Source organism: Adiantum capillus-veneris, chromosome 21, assembly GCF_014529385.1.
Source record: "Adiantum capillus-veneris isolate H3 chromosome 21, ASM1452938v2, whole genome shotgun sequence".
NCBI lineage: Eukaryota > Viridiplantae > Streptophyta > Polypodiopsida > Polypodiales > Pteridaceae > Adiantum > Adiantum capillus-veneris.
This window is the reverse complement of record NC_140951.1, coordinates 83,815,085-83,831,477: the sequence shown is the minus strand read 5'-3', so window position 1 is coordinate 83,831,477 and position 16,393 is coordinate 83,815,085. Positions and strand designations below refer to the sequence as shown.

Genomic DNA, 16,393 nt, shown 5'->3' with positions numbered 1-16,393 from the left:
GATCATGGCTATATGGATCCATTAGGCGTATCAAAGATAAAGCCAATCTCGTGGAAGAGAGTGGATGAAGGGGTAGGGTAGATCACGTTGAGCCGGCAAGGTCTTTACTAAGGAGGACTACAATAGGAGTATCGAATAAAGCTAGTACATAGTTTGAGCATAATCAAGAATTAGTTGGTAAAAAGCCTAGAAAAGGGACTGAGATGAAGAAGAAAAGAGATTTTAATGTCGCCCAAATATCCTGTTTGATGAAGCTAAGGAACTTGAGATTACTCGGCCAATATTGTCATCATAGGGATCAAACCCAATAGGGGAATTCATGATCTATCTTGAGGACTGGCCCCAATGAACCCATAGTATTCCTTGTGAGACTATTGCCATCATAGGTAGCAACCCCAACAAACGCAATTAAAAAGAAAGAAAATTGGATATATCCGATGACTATTGTCATCATAAGCAATAACCCCAACGGACCCAGTAAAAAAAAATCAGATCTATTTGACGAGTATTGACAAGGGTGTTGTGTATGCTGGGGATATTGTCCTAGCGACCTACTTGCTACCAAGATAACCTAACGATGATACATATTAACAAGTGATGGTCTACCAATGTCAATCAACAGTCGTGCCCATGCTTCTTCAAGCACACGAGCAAGAGAGATTGAGAAAGAAGAGAGAAACACAGCATGTGCACATCTGAGATTGGAGTGCTACGCATGCATGCAAGGGAGAAAGTTAGAGAGACGGAGAGGAGAGAAGAAGAGTGGCACCATATAGGGGCAAAGACTACTCCCTCCACACAGATTCCTAAATGAACCCATGTGAGCATATTTATAAATCTCAAGAAGTTACAAAAAAGAGAGAGAGTTTATAAATAGAGATATTATCCCTGAGCATCTGACATCCAATGTTAAGACTCTGAAAGACGATACAATGGTTTAGATTGCGTTTCACTTGTCTAGCAATTTTTCATAAATAAATACCATTACATGAAAGCTTATAAAGTAAGTTATGGTAAAAAGAGAGTCTAAAAGACTAGCTTAGCATATGAAACACTTTAGTGTGACCTTGATGATCTTGTGGAAGTTGAGTATAAGGTTTGAGATACATTGGAAACTTTGTTGCTTGACAAAAGAATGTGCTCTAACATGATAATGGCCCCATGATGAGGCCTTAAGCAGTTTCATGGAAGGAAATTATGCTCTTTGTCTTATGCTCACACAAAATAAAATTAGTGACAAAAAAGTGTAAAACCTATTAAGTGGATGCCAAGTTTGAGGCTCGGGCGAGCAATGGATGAGCGTGTGTAAGGATAGGGGACATGGTGAAAATTGGAGCATGTGGTGAAAGTTGGAGCATGTTCTGTGAGGGTGCCTAAGGGTTATATAGATTGATACAATTATAATGAATCTTGATTTTCAAGGACAAAAATTGACATGATAGGTTTAAACTATGGTAAACATCTTAGTTTCTAAGAAAGTATTTGAGTGACACTAGTTTTAAATGGGACAACCCAGAAAGCATATCGTGGATGGCCAACCAGTGGACTGTCACACCGGGCATACTATTAAAACTTGAGCCTTCCTTGCCAATGAAAAGACATTGATCATATGGTTGATGTTTAGCTTCTCAGTTGCCGCTAATAGCTATGTTTGCACGTTCTCTTTTAAAGTTTGGCCAAGCCATTGCCATCGAGAATGTTTCATTCCAAAACATGGAGTTTTAGAACAAAACATTTACCCCTCCTAAGCGATTGACGAAGAGTCATACCAGAACGTGAAATAAAATTATTGTCCAAAACTGCCCCACTTGGTGAGCCATAGTAAAAATTTAAGGGACTCTACAACTAAGGTGTTTCAACACCACCTGAGCTTCAAGGTTTCACCGCTAGTGAAAACGCATTTCATGGCGACCATGGGCCAAACTTTGTCGTCTTACACAAGTTCACTTTTTGCCTAACCAATATATGCGCTACATAAGCATGGCTGTCTTGTGCCTCCTGCCCCAATATGAAGGAGTGGTCTGGTTACACAATGCACAACTATGAGTTACTTTTACAATGACTGCCCCCTGGGCCCTCATGCATTGCCACATGTACAAGAGTTGTTTGTCGTAAATGTATATGTATGTATGTATATGCAACTATGCAAGCCGCTAGTTCTCCTTACAAAATAAAGGCTCAAGCAGTGCCGTGTCAGCCTGAAGAGTCTACGACGATCTCCATTCTCCATCAGCTTGTAAGCTCGTTGTTTTTTGTTTCATTATTCATGACTGATCAGGTTGTGAGGAGCAGTTTCTCATTTTCAAGTCCTGGAAAGCTTGTTGCTATGCTATGTCAAGGATGGACACACAGTTGAATGTGCCAGCAAGCTTGAAATGCGTTGGCTTTGTCTGTTTTTTGGCATTCCTGATAGCAGGAGGAGGATAGGTGTGCACGCTTTTCTTTCTTGTGTCCTCCTTGGCTTTTCAAAACAATCTTTAGTAAAGAAGGGCATTTGGATAACGTGAAGCATTAAAATCTTCTTTGGTTTTTAGTTTGTAAATGGATCCCTTCATTTTAAGAGCCTCGTATGGTTTCTTTTTCACGTTTTTGTTTTAGAATGTAACGTGACTCTTCAAATTGTTTAGGTTGTGAAGGTTCCTTTTGTTTAAAGATGCCCTATGTGAGGCGTTACCTTGTTTTTTTTCCTCAAAGAATGATTTTTCTATTGATTTTTACACTACCCACTGATTGGGCTACAACTCCCCCATGAATAGTGTACCCTAGAATAGTGTACATAGGGTACACTGTACAACAAGGTGGGAGACTCTTGCAAAATAAAAGACAAGATTAATGGCTAGATCACAAAATGCGTACACTTAGAGGATTGTTTGAGAGGCTTCAGGGCAGCTCCGACTACATGGAGGAGCGCCGCGAGGCTTTCCTTGCATCTTTGGCGACCAGGGCCTTTCTTCACCATGGTTCATGGGTTGCCTAGATGGCATTACCGCACACCAGTGTGGTTGTTTCCTCCTCCCATACCTTATCTAGCCGTCATTCTCTTTTCATTAAGAGAGTCCCCACACTTTGATGTAGCACCCCTTGTAGGGGCAGTTTGTAGCCCTTTGGGTAGTTTTCTTAACTAATGGAAGGATCTTTTTATTGGGGGGAGGGGGGGGGGGGGACTCAAGTTTGACAATTGGTGGTTGGTTTAGAGGAGTATTGCCAAGTATGAACTTTATGATAGGATCCTCTGGTCGTTCATGAGGTAACTCACCAGGTAAACTCTTTGAGAAACAATCGGCATATGCTTGAAGGAAACTTTGATAGTCTGACCAACGAGAAGAAATCATGAGCCAAGTGAAAGACGACTTGGGAAAGAGCTTGATCTAGCACAAATACTACACCTTTTTGTTCTCCAGTGCTACTTGTGCAGGAGAAAGATGGATCTTTGAAAATGTGTATAGAGTGAAGGGCTCATAGCAAGATCACCATCAAGAACAAGCTTCCAATACCCAAGATCACCAATATACTGATAGATTACATGATTCTACTTGTTTCAGTAGGATCAATCTTAAAAGTTTCTATCATCAAATCAAGATCGCCTCTGGAGATGTATACAAGACCGCATTCAGGACATCCTCCAAATTCTACGAGTATTTGGTGATGTCGTTTGGTCTCACCAATGTTTCTATAATGCTCAACAGGATGATGGAATCTTTTGAGAACATAGAGAGTTTGTGGATACATTCTTTGATGATATCATTGTTTTTTCCAAATCCAAATCAAACATTGAGGGCATTTGTTGCAAGTACGATAGCCACTGAGAGAACACAAATAGGTGATCTAGGAAGAAGAACGAGACACAGTGACATTGACAGTGTCATGATTGATTTCTTGGCACACCCCTGACGGGGGCTGACTGACAGCCTTGGCCTATGATCATATGGCAAGTTCAGTGCTTACACAGGTTTCAATCCAAGCCTCCCAAGGTGACAATGCCAACCTTCTAGTAGGAGTTGATTCACACACTCAGAGGATCATTTGATTGTGGCTCAGCGGAAGTGAATGTTGAACTTTGCTCAAGATGAGTGCTCTGAACTGTGCTCAAGGGTTCTTTTTTGTCACAAACTGTTGACGTGTCAAAGCCCTAAAGGATGGAGCCAACTTGTAGATGTCGGCCGAGGGGCCTAAACCCTAAGAAGAACAAGCAACAGATGAAGAAGTCCTACCAACTTATGGGGACCCCGTCCGATGGGGCCCCAAGTGACATAAAGGAAATAAAGCAGGACCCACACACACAAGAAATTGCGTAGCTGCTAATGACGTAGCAGATTTTTGAAAAATACGATGGCTGATGATGTGGCAGGCTGTACGGATTTCCGCGTTTTGCTCTGACTACTGACGTGGCAACTGTACGGATTTTTGTAAATTACGTTGGTAGCTTTTTGGCATTGCTTTTGGACCAGGTGCTTTTGAGTTTGAAGGTTTTCATGTAAACCGCTTTTCATAGGCCAAGGGTCTTTAAATATGTGCTAAGGGCTCATTCTCTGGCATGCTTCCTAGAGAAGGTGTAGAGTCTGGAGTACCGGCTTGTACTTTGTTGATGCAATATAAAGAAATACCGAAAGGGATGCCAGGGTTTGGAGCCAATACTCTCTGGGGTGCAATTCCGCCACTCCGTGTCGTGTCTCTCTCTCTCTCTCTCTCTTAGTTGTTATGCATGCATTTACCATCCTTGGCGTCGACCGCAGATCAACCCCGTCTTGGTGAGACACGGAGTTGTACTTGCTCTGATGGTCATGCTATGCTACTGATGTTATGCTTGGGGACTAGATGGATCATGTCATGCTGTGGTTGTGCACACTGTAACCAGAGGGTGTGCAACTACACTAAGTGCCTGGACATGCACGGCCTGCGCACAGCCTCACAAAGGTGCCAAAACACTTCCTAAGACGATATGAACCATGGACTTGAAGTAGCTTGTTCACATGCACATATGGTTAGATGTGCACGCGACATCTCCTTTTTAAAGTGAGGTACTGGTACCGATCTGCATGGCTTCCTTGTAGGATGCCAACAATTCGGGATAATCTTTGAAAAACTCTTCATTGACCCACACTACTTCCTGGGTTCCTTGATCCTTGAACTTTAAAAAGTATTGTCTCACTTGTTTCTTTGAACCATGGCGAAACCGATGCAACAACACTTGCTTCGGCTCCATGACTTCAGCTTCATCGATGATCTCCGGTTCGTCTTCTTTTGAAATGTCCTTTGGAGGCGTTCCTTGAAACACTTTCAACCAAGAAACATGGAAAACGTTGTGCATTGACCATGAGTTAGGCAATTGCAGTTTCATTGAAACCTCATTTATCTTTTTAATGACAGGAAATGGACCATACATTTTGAAAAGACAACTTTGGACACTTCTTTCCAACTTGCTTAAGACATTGCTTCATGATTCTTAAATACACCCAATCCCCTTCCTTGATCGAAACATCCTGACGATGCTTCTTAGCCGGCCGTGAGTAAGACTCCTGAGCCTTGCTTAGCCGAAGCTTCACACTCTTAGAAATCTCATCCAGCGACTGACTTTCAGTATTGGCATCATGCATTTGACTGGCCGAGCGAGTCAAAAGTGACTGGAACGGACAGCCAAAAGCTGCCTCATACGGAGTTCGACCAATGGCAGAGGAAAAAGTGTCATTCAAAATAGCTTGAACCAATGGGAGATAGAGCTCCCAATGAGACTGCTGATCATGCACATATGACTTTAAAACATTAAAAGCCAACTGATTGTAAATCTCCGTTTGACGATTTGACTGTGGATGGAAAGTCGATGAAAAATTCAACTTAGTGCCAAAATTTTCAAAGAGTGTGCGCCAAAAATTGGACGCGAACTTAACATCCTTATCTGAAACAATCAATTTTGGCAACCCACAGAGGGGGTACCAATGCTTAATGCACAACCGTGCTACATCTTGTGCGGTGACTGTGGCCTTACAAGGAATCAACATCCAAAACTCATTGAAATGATCAACAATTGTCAAACATTGTGTGTTCCTTGAATGCAAACTAGGTGGAGGTTAGTCACAAAATCCATGGAAATATCTTGAAAAGGTCCATCGGGAATAGGCGGCGGAAGCAAGAGGCCTTGCTGATTACCCCGAGGAGCTTTTACCTTTTGACAAATAGTTCACTGTGTGACATAACAAAACACATCTTTTCGCATTTTAGGTCAATAAAAGAATCTTTTTATTTTTTCCAGAGTGGTGTTCATTCCCTTGTGCCCACCCGTGAGAGTCATGTGCATTATGCAATACGGTTGTCCTGAGAGAGGGCAACACACATATACGTTGACAAAAATACAACAAACCATCACGAATGAGATAGGTGCTTGGCTCTTGGGAAGCAAGAGCCTGCAACCATTGCTTACCAAACTCGGAATCTGCATACTGGTTCTTCATGCTGTCGAAAGACACACCCTAAAGAGAAACTGTGGATTGACTCAAGATCCAAGATCTATTCTTTGCGACTTAACGCATCTGCCAACAGGGTTAGCTTTTCCAGGCACATACTCAATGAAACCTCCAAATTGCTCAAAAAATTCTGACCACCGTGCTTGGGGATCACTCGAATGTGCACTAGGCATAGATTGGAGTCATTTGAGGGCTTGGTGATCTGTGTGAACTGTAAACTCTCTACCATAAAGAAAACGCTTCCAATGCTTAAGAGAGTGAATGACAGACAAAAGTTCTTTATCATAAATTGCATGGTTTTTTTTTGCACTATTGAGCTTTCGACTAAGGAAAGCTACAGGATGACCGTGCTGCTGAAGCACAGCGCCTATGGCGACATTGCTTGCATCTGTCCATACCTCAAAGGGTCGTCCCAAGAGGCAAGGATAAGACACGGCGCTTCTGTCACGGCAACCTTGAGAGCTGTGAAAGCTTCAACGGCTACCTTGGGTAAATCCACGCACTGTCGACGAGTCTTTACCCCTTTCAAAACATCAGTCATAGGTGCGGCAATGCGTGCAAAATTCTCTATGTGCGGATTATATGCATCTGGCGGGCCCGTTGTTTCCGCATCTTTGAGGCTCGCCCTGTGCCACCAGCAGAGACTGTTCGTGACTTTTGGCTAGAGCTGATCCATACTCTGAGAGGACAGCTTGAGGGACTACAGGGTAGCTCCGACCGCATGCGGGAGCGTCGCGAGGCTTTCCTTCGACTCTGGCGCCCTGGGCCTTTTTACACCATAGTGCAGGGGGTGCTCAGATGGCACTACTGTCCACTTGTGTGGCTTTTCCCTCCTCCCATCTTTTGATTTAGCCCCATTGTATATATGCTGTTTTTTCATTGGGAGAGTCTCCCCATCATGCTTGTTGTAGCCCTCTCTTGCAGAGGTGGTTGTAGCCCTATGGGCACTTTTCATTAACTAATAGAAGGATCTTTTTCTCGGGAAAAAAAATAAAAAATTTTCTAGTTCGATGAGCACCGTACGTCTTCGTACGTGGACAAAACGAACGTGACCGTATGAGACCACGTATAAACAGAGAGCTTGAGAGGCTTGACCGGCAAGGTACATAGCTGCCGTCAAAACCTTGCTATTCCTTGTCTTCTTAGTTGTCACAAAATAAGCATTAAATTGATGCAACCAAGAATGAATAACCGTAGCATCCATCTTACCATCATACTTACTGAAAGTCAACTTCTCTGTGACTGGATTGTTGGAATCCGCATTGTGGCTTGCGCCACTTGAGGAAATCCCACGATCTTTGGCTGGTTCGGACTTCGAGGCAAGTACTTGTCGAACCAATTCTTGAGTATGTCTCTTTGAGCCTCAAGCTCGGCCTCCCAAAACGCACGTCTTACTGCTGCTTCATCCTTTCTTTGTGCTTTTCTTCCTTTTGGTTCGTCGCGTTCGCGTTCCAAGGCAATGCGAGTCTCTTCTTGTTTGGCCATCATGTGCATGCGAGTCTCCTCTTGTTTGGCCATCATGTCCATCATCGACTTGACCATTGCCTCCATAGGATTTGGTACACTTTGTGGCATAGATGGCGAAGGGGGAGGGTCGGAAAAATCTCTTGGTGGAAAAATTTCTCTGTCGCCTCTCTCATGCTCATCTCCTGTATGCGATGTATCCATTCCGCTTCGGGTGACGACCATGCACTATGATCTTTGGTTCTTAAGTTCACGAGGAACTTGGGTTCTTGAGGGTCTTGAGGTTTTCTTTCGCTTGAAAACCGAGTTTGAGAAGGATCTTCTCTTCACCCGAGTTCTACTCCTTCCCGCGGGCGCACCCTTTGGCGGCCTTGCACCTCACACCAAAGTTGTTTTTTCCCACCTCACGTCGATTGGCCGGCCGCTAAGTGCACGGTCCGCTCTTAATGAGTGAAAAGAGGCACAAGGGGAGGCTTGACAAGCCCTTCTTTCCTGGGATTTCTGTCACTCTTCAAAACCACGATTAGGAATCGACACGCCCAAGCGAACTGGGGTTCGTGCGACTGCAACAAGGAAAAAAAATTCTTGTGATTCTTGTGGTTCTTTCCTTGAGTGATACAGAACACTGCCAAAGCTCTGATACCAATGTTAGGTGCAGCGAAATGAACGTTTGAACTTTGCTCAAGATGAGTGCTCCGAACTGTGCTCAAGGTTCCTTTTGTTCTTATGGAAGGTAGAGCCTTCCGTTCTTAATGAGAGAGTGCTATGATCACAAACAAAGTGAATGGACACTGTGCGTGCAAGTGTATGAGACATAGAGATAGAGAGAAAAGAGAATATGACACCAGAGACTGTCGTAAAACCCTCCTCCGAAGGCCCCACTCTCGTTGGCGAGAGTGGTCTACGATTGATTGCACAAACTGGTACAATGATGATGCGTGAAACTGATACAAGTCTAGACTATGTCGACGATGACGATGAGGATGGCGACACCGACCTAAGGGCTGAAATCTGCAATCTTTTATCTGCTGTCCAAAAATGCTATGGGCTGAAATCTGCTACAATCCAAAACGCTGATTTTGGGGCTGATTCTGTAGTTCTTTGTCGTTGAAATTCTGCAGGTCTTATGCTTGAAAACTGAGGTTCTTAAGGGCTGAAAACTGCTTGTAAGGTGCAGCGGAATGAATGTTGTTCTTTCTCAAGATGAGTGATCCATATTTGCTCAAGGTTCCTTTTAGTTCTTATGGAAGGGAGAGCCTTCCGTTCTTTATGGAAAGTGCTATGATCACAAACAAAGTGAGTGGACACTGTGCGTGCAAGTGTATGAGACTGAGAGATAGAGAGAAGAGAGATACGACACCAGAGACGTAAAAACCTCCTCAGAAGGCCCCACTCTCGTCGGCGAGAGTGGTCTATGATTGATTGCACAAATTGGTACAATGATGATACATTGATTGATGCAACTCGAGGCTATGTCGGTGACAACGACGGGAATGGCGACACTGACCTAAGGGCTGAAATCTGCAATCTTTTGACTGTTGTCCAAAAATGCTAACTGCTGAATTTTCGGGGCTGTTTATTATTGCTGAAAAAACGCAGGTTTGGCTGTGTTTTTCAAGGCCGAATCTGCTTGACAAAAACGCTGATGGCTGCTGTGATCTATGGCTGAAAACGCTGCTGAAATGCTACGAATGAAAGCTGAAAACGCTGGTAATTTGCAGCGCGCAGGGATGGTGAAAAACGCTATGTGTAGGGGAACACTGCGGTCCAGAATTGCTGAAAATGCCAAGGCAAGATGGGGGCTGGCAATGAGCAAAACGCTAGGGCTTATGGGTGATGGGGTCAAGGCTAGGGGGTTCTTGATGGTTCTTGCTGAGAGAGGGGAGGACCTGTTGCCAAAGGCCTGCTGTACTCCTGGCTCATCTGCCATTTAGTGCTAACTTTGGTTTGCTTATATATTTTCTTACCCAAATTGCCCTACCTACTTTTGTTGGAAAGTCATTTAAATTATTAAGTGAAAAATGTCAAAAAATAGGGAAAATAGGCTAAAATCATTGGAAAATTCCCCTGACTGATTCTGCTGGATTCTGATGGGAAAGCTTATGATCATGCTCTGTGCAACCAAAGGATATGCATCTATACTAAGTGACTGGGCATGCAGGGTCTAATCTAGATTGACTGAACTGACGGAAACCCTGTTATGGTGTAGCTTATCCACGGACACATAGGGTTTGGTTGTGTCACGTGACATCTCCTCCTTTTCAAAGTGAGGTACTGATAACAAACTGTATGGCATCGAGGGAGATCGGCAATAGCATTCGGAATCCCTGAAGGGACTCTTCACCGGTCCACTCTGATGTGTGGGTCGTGCGGTACTTGAACTTCATAAAGGTCTGTAACGCTTGCTTCTTTGGGCCGCGCTGAAAGCGACACAGTCTTTTGAGTTTCCTTCGATGCTTCAACTTCGTCTAGAGTCATGCTTCTTTCTTCTTCAAGAATTTCCATGGCTGAAAATTCTTGAAACCATGTCCAACACAAAACCATGAACATACTCATTTCATGTAAAGTGGATGGAAAAAATCTTGTCTTTCTCAAAGACTATGCATGCAATGTAGATGAAGCAATAGATAGAGTGCTAAACCGTTCACCACATACACGCAAACAATGAAATCGAATCTTTCTCTTATGATCTAGAGCAATCAACTTTGGCAATTCACAACGGAAATGGCCATGCTTCGTGCTTAGACTTTTATGTGCTCTTTCTACAACTGTGTCATGCCAAGGAAGAGACATGGAATGTGACTTCCTTACATACGTACTTTTCAGCTTTTCATGAAAAATCGGCATACATTCGTGCTTATCCATGAGAGAAACGTGCTCAACATACAATATGTCATGCGTAGGAAAAGGGTTGACGTAAAGATGCTGACTAAAATACAGGAAACGATCACGAATGAAACACTCGAACAATGCGTGCGTATCAATCATGCGAACACATAATACTTCCTCTAAGGGCTCTTTGGACCTAGGCTCGAGAGCCAAGATCCGTTCTTCGGAATCTATCGAATCTTCTTGTGGGGGATCTGTGGACTTTGACTCGAAAGCCAAGATCGATTCTTCGTGATTGATTCAATCTGTAACGATGTTAGCTTCACTAGAAAAAGCATCAATTAACACATCTTCCTTGTAAAGAATCACATCATCTTCATGCAAATCATCATGCTTGTGAGAAATCACATCTTGATCATGCAAATCATCATGCTTATCATTATCAATCAATTCATTATGCAAATCATTGTCAGTCGAATCATCATGCTTGTCATTATCATCCAAATTATCATGCAAATCCCGTGTGGCATGCTTTGTAGAAAAAGAGACTGAGAAAGTCTCCTTCTCATGAATCCGTTCAATCTTATCCTGCATATTAGCAATGAGAGATGGAGAATGAACAATGTCCTCTCCATGAATGACAATGGGAGAATTACTTTTGGCATTGAGAGTGAAAGTGTTAGCCTCCCAATCAATGAGAGGGTTAGCATCACGAAACCATCGAATGCCCAAAATCATATCACATCCTGAGAGAGGAGAGACAACAAATGTTCTAGTAAAGGCAGCTTTTTGAATCACAAACAACACATCAAGGCACTCCTCCGTGATGAGAGCGTCCATACCGAGAACAAAGCCAGCGACCTCGATAGGAGATCTCTAACTTCTACGCGGGCTCTCTCAACAAGAGAGGGACTGATCACATCATGCATACTACCAGGGTCAAACAATATGACAAAACGCTGTCCCGTCATATGACCATAACATTTAATGAGAGAATCATCAATGGGAGGGTCATGAGAAACTTGGGGCATACTCGTGTTATCATTAATTGCTTGGACATAGGAAGTGGGTTCTGTGGATTCTTTAGATTTATTCGATTCAAGCTTAGGACATGTTCTTTTTATGTGACCCTTAATGTGACAATGAGAACAACGACCTTCCTTAGAAAAAGTGCTTTGCTCTTTCGACGTGATGTCTCCTCCTACAATTCCTTGTGCTACCTTTTTATCTGGAGTAAGCTTAGGTTTAGCAATTGTGTTAGCCTTACCCTTAGGTTCATTGGAAGAATTCTTTTCTGAGAGACAGTTGGAAGATTGGTTAGAAGAGTTACCATTCTTACCGTTTTTACCGTTCTGAGGGTTCTGAGAAGTCTGCAAGTTACTTGTGGAAGTCTTGTTCTTCTTAGGCTTTCCCTTGTTGTGCTTCATCTCTTGTGCGAGAGCAATCGCTACCGCCTTGTTGAGATCGATTGGATCGAGCACCTCGACATCGTACTTGATATAGTGGTCCAATCTATAAAGGAATGCCTCTTTGCGTTCATTATCCGACTTGAGTAATTGGGTACCTAGCTGCAAAACACGATTAGAAAAGGACACAACCGGCATACCATTTTGCTTGAGAGCGCGCCAATCGTCCTTCAATCGTGCGAGGTATTGAGGTGGCATAAACCGCGCCTTGAGCTTGTCTTGAAAATCAGCCCAATTGAAGGAAAGGGACGTGAGTTCTCGGCTTCCTCTAGGTGCGCGGCTAACTGTGCCTCTTGCCATGCGTGGTACCAATTGATGGCTTCACCGGCAAGGTACATAGCTGCCGTCAAAACTTTGCTATTTCTTGTCTTCTTAGTTGTCGCAAAATAAGCATTAAATTGATGCAACCAAGAATGAATAACCGTAGCATCCATCTTACCATCATACTTACTGAAAGTCAACTTCTTTGTGACTGGGTTGTTGGAATCTGCATCGTGGCTTGCGCCACTTGAGGAACTCCCACGATCTTTGGTTGGTTCGGACTTCGAGGCAAGTACTTGTCGAACCAACTCTTGAGTGCGTAGTTCTCTTGAGCCTTTCGCTCGATCTCCAAGGCCGCGCTTCGTGCTGCCGCTTTCTCCTTTCTTAATTCTTTTTGTTCTTTTCATGCGTCACGCTCGTGTTCTAAAGCAATGCGATTTGCTTCTGGTTGTGTGGCAATTCTTTCGTGTGTTTCGTCGCGCTCGCGGTCCTTAGCTTCCTGTTGTTCTGCTTTCCTTGCTAGTTGTGCCAACACAACTCGATTCGTTTCTTGTTGTTGTGCCATCATGTCCAACATCGACTTGGCCATCGCTTCCGTATAAGTTGGTCCAACTTGTGGCGTAGATGGCGTAGGGGGAGGGTCGGAAAAATCTCTTGGTGGGGAGAACTCTTCGTCGCCTCTCTCATGCTCATCACCTGTATGCGAAGTATCCATTCCGCTTCAGGTGACGACCATGCACTAGGATCTTTGGTTCTTAAGTTCACGAGGAACTTGGGTTCTTGAGGGTCTTGAGGTTTTTTTGCGCTTGCAAACCGTGTTTGAGAAGGATCTTCTCTTCACCCGAGTTCTACTCCTTTCCGCGGGCGCACCCTTGGCAGCTTTGCGCTCACACCAAGGTTGCTTTTTCCCACCTCACATCGATTGGGCAGCCGCTAGTGCACGGTCCGCTCTCAATGAGTGAAAAGAGACACAAGGGGAGGCTGGACAAGCCCTTCTTTCCTGGGATTCCTGTCACTCTTCAAAAACACGATTAGGAATCGACACGCCCAAGCGAACTTTGGTTCATGCGATTGCAACAAGCAAAAAAAAAAGTCTTGTGATTCTTGTGGTTCTTTACTTGAGTGATACAGAACATTGCCAAAGCTCTAATACCGATGTAAGGTGCAACGGAATGAATGTTGTTCTTTCTCAAGATGAGTGATCCATATTTGCTCAAGGTTCCTTTAAGTTCTTATGGAAGGGAGAGCCTTCCGTTCTTTATGGAAAGTACTATGATCGCGAACAAAGTGAGTGGACACTGTGCGTGCAAGTGCATGAGATTGAGAGATAGAGAGAAGAGAGATACGACACCAGAGACGTTGTAAAACCCTCCTCCGAAGGCCCCACTCTCGCCGGCGAGAGTGGTCTATGATTGATTGCACAAATGGGTACAATGATGATACATTGACTAATGCAACTCGAGGCTATGTCGGTGACGACGATGGGAATGGCAACACTGACCTAAGGGCTGAAATCTGCAATCTTCTGACTGCTGTCCAAAAACGCTAACTGCTGAATTTTCGGGGCTGTTTTGGACTGCTGAAAAAACGCAGGTTTGGCTGCGTTTTTCGAGGCTGAATCTGCTGGTAAAAAACGCTGATGGCTGCTGTGATCTATGGCTGAAAACGCTGCTGAAATGCTACGAATGAAAGCTGAAAACGCTGTAATGTGCAGCCTGCAGCGATGGTGAAAAACGCTATGTGTAGGGGAACACTGTGGTACAGAATTGCTGGAAACGCCAAGGCCATTCTGGACTGAAAACGCCAAGGCAAGATGGGGGCTGGCGATGAGCAAAACGCTAGGGCTGATGGGTGATGGGGTCAAGGCTAGGGAGTTCTTGATGGTTCTTGTTGAGAGAGGGGAGGACCTGTTGCCAAAGGCCTGCTGTACTCCTGCTCATCTGCCATTTAGTGCCAACTTTGGTTTGCTTATATATTTTCTTACCCAAATTGCCCTACCTACTTTTGTTGGAAAGTCACTTAAATTAATAAGTGAAAAATGTCAAAAAATAGGGAAAATAAGCTAAAATCACTGGAAAATTCCCCTGACTGATTCTGATGGGAATGCTTATGATCATGCTATGTGCAACCAGAGGATATGCATCTATACTAAGAGACTGGGCATGCACGGTCTACGAATAGACTCACAAAAAGTGCCAGATCACTTCTAATCTAGACTGACTGGACTGACGGAAACCCTGTTATGGTGTAGCTTGTCCACGGACACATAGGGTTGGATGTGTCACGTGACACTGTTGGTCGTTCCGGACTGAATCTGCTACTCTTTAGGACTGAATCTTGCTAGGATAAAAAACGCTAGGCATGGGGAACTGTTGCCGATGACAAGGCTGAAAACGTTTATGTGTTGCAGCTTTGCCGATGATGCTGAAACTGAAAACGCTATGCATGAGGAAAAACGCCAGGCATGGGGATTGCTTGCAGTGACTAACCCTGTTGCAAAAACGCTAGTTCAGGGAACTCTTGGCAATGATGCTGGATGTGAAAACGCTAGGGGAGAGAAGGTCCTTGCTTGGAGGAAAATTCACCAAGTGTCTTGCTTGAGAAGTTGCCTGCGGAGCTTGGCTCCTGTCAGGGTTGTTCTCGTCCGTCGGACGGAAGCGTCCGGTGGCGTCCCGTCCGGTCATGGCGTCCGTTCCGTCCGTTGTGTTTTTAGTCCGTTTGACCGGTTTTTAAATCCGTTGATTGTGCTTTTCTTTGGGAGGATTTTAAGTTACCTTTGGCATAGGATCCCTCCCAGGATCCCCCCCCCCTCACCTCTCACATGCCTTGAGCCTCCTCTCTCTCTCTCTCTCTCTCTCATTGCTTTGGATTCCATTAGGCTCCTCTCTCTCCCTGTCCCTCTCTCTCATTGCTTTGGTCCTTCACCTTGGATTCCATTAGGCTCCTCTCTCTCTCTCTCTCTCTCTCTCTCTCTCTCTCTCTCTCTCTCAACTAACTCTCTCTTGTGTTCAAGGGCAAGTGTCTACACTCTAAATCTATATAAGGATGCCCTCTTTTTCTTCTTCTCCATTATGTTCCAACTCAAGGCTCAAGCTCATGAGTCATTCTCAAGCTCTCTCATGAGTCATGAGAGAATGCAATTTGCTAAGTCTCTCAAGCTCTCTCATGAGTCATGAGAGATTGCAATTTGCTAAGCCTCTCCAGCATTTTTACAGTGCATAGACCTATTTTTCCTATTTGAGCCAATTTTCACTTATTATTTTGAAGTGACTTTTGTTGGGAAACTGGGTAGGGCAATTTTGACAAGCAAGTATATAAGAAACCCTAGCGCTAGCACTTTCTGGCAGAAGAGGCAGCAGGAACCCAATGTTCAACAGGCACCTTCTCAGCAAGACCTCCCTCAGCCAACAGACAGCCTAGCGTTTTTCAACAAGACAGCCTGGCGTTTTTCAGAATTCAGCTATCAGCCATTAGCCTCTACGAACCGCCCGAACCCGCAGCAGATCCTCGCATCGAGACCTCAGATTTGCCAGCGTTTTCAAGCCTGATCTGCTGGCGTTTTTACATTAGCAGCCACAACGGTCTCAGCCTTGCTGTCCAGCGTTTGCAGCAGGTCAAATCAGCGTTTTTGCAGCAGGTCAAATTAGCAATTTAGCAGATCAAACCAGCGTTTTCAGCCTTGCTGTCCAGTGTTTTTAGCAAGTGACACCAGCGTTTTTCAGCGCATCGTCGTCATCGACATAGAGTCAAAATTAAGTAGATACAAGATTTGCAAATATCAGCCTTGGCGTTTTCAGATTTCAGCCCATCTCGTCGTCGTTCTCATCGTCGTCGACATCGTCGGCAAGTCCATTGCATTGTAGAGATTTGTGCAATCAATAGTAGACGGCTCTCGCCATAGAGAGTGGGGCCTTG

General features: G+C 44.3%; 1 protein-coding gene across 10 annotated transcripts in view; it reads left to right on the top strand.

Annotated features, from left to right (window-relative positions):
* The first annotated feature begins 1,917 nt into the window (after nt 1-1,917).
* Nucleotides 1,918-16,393, top strand: part of LOC147431258 (uncharacterized) — a 155,720-nt gene continuing 141,244 nt past the window's right edge. For 2 of the 10 annotated variants that reach the window (XM_086493864.1, XM_086493869.1), the window contains exon 1: nt 1,924-2,236. The gene's annotated coding sequence lies outside the window, so the exon portion shown is untranslated. Of the gene's footprint in view, nt 2,237-2,307; nt 2,428-16,393 lie in introns of all 10 variants that reach the window. The other 8 variants (XM_086493867.1, XM_086493865.1, XM_086493866.1 and 5 more) reach the window with 8 other exon arrangements.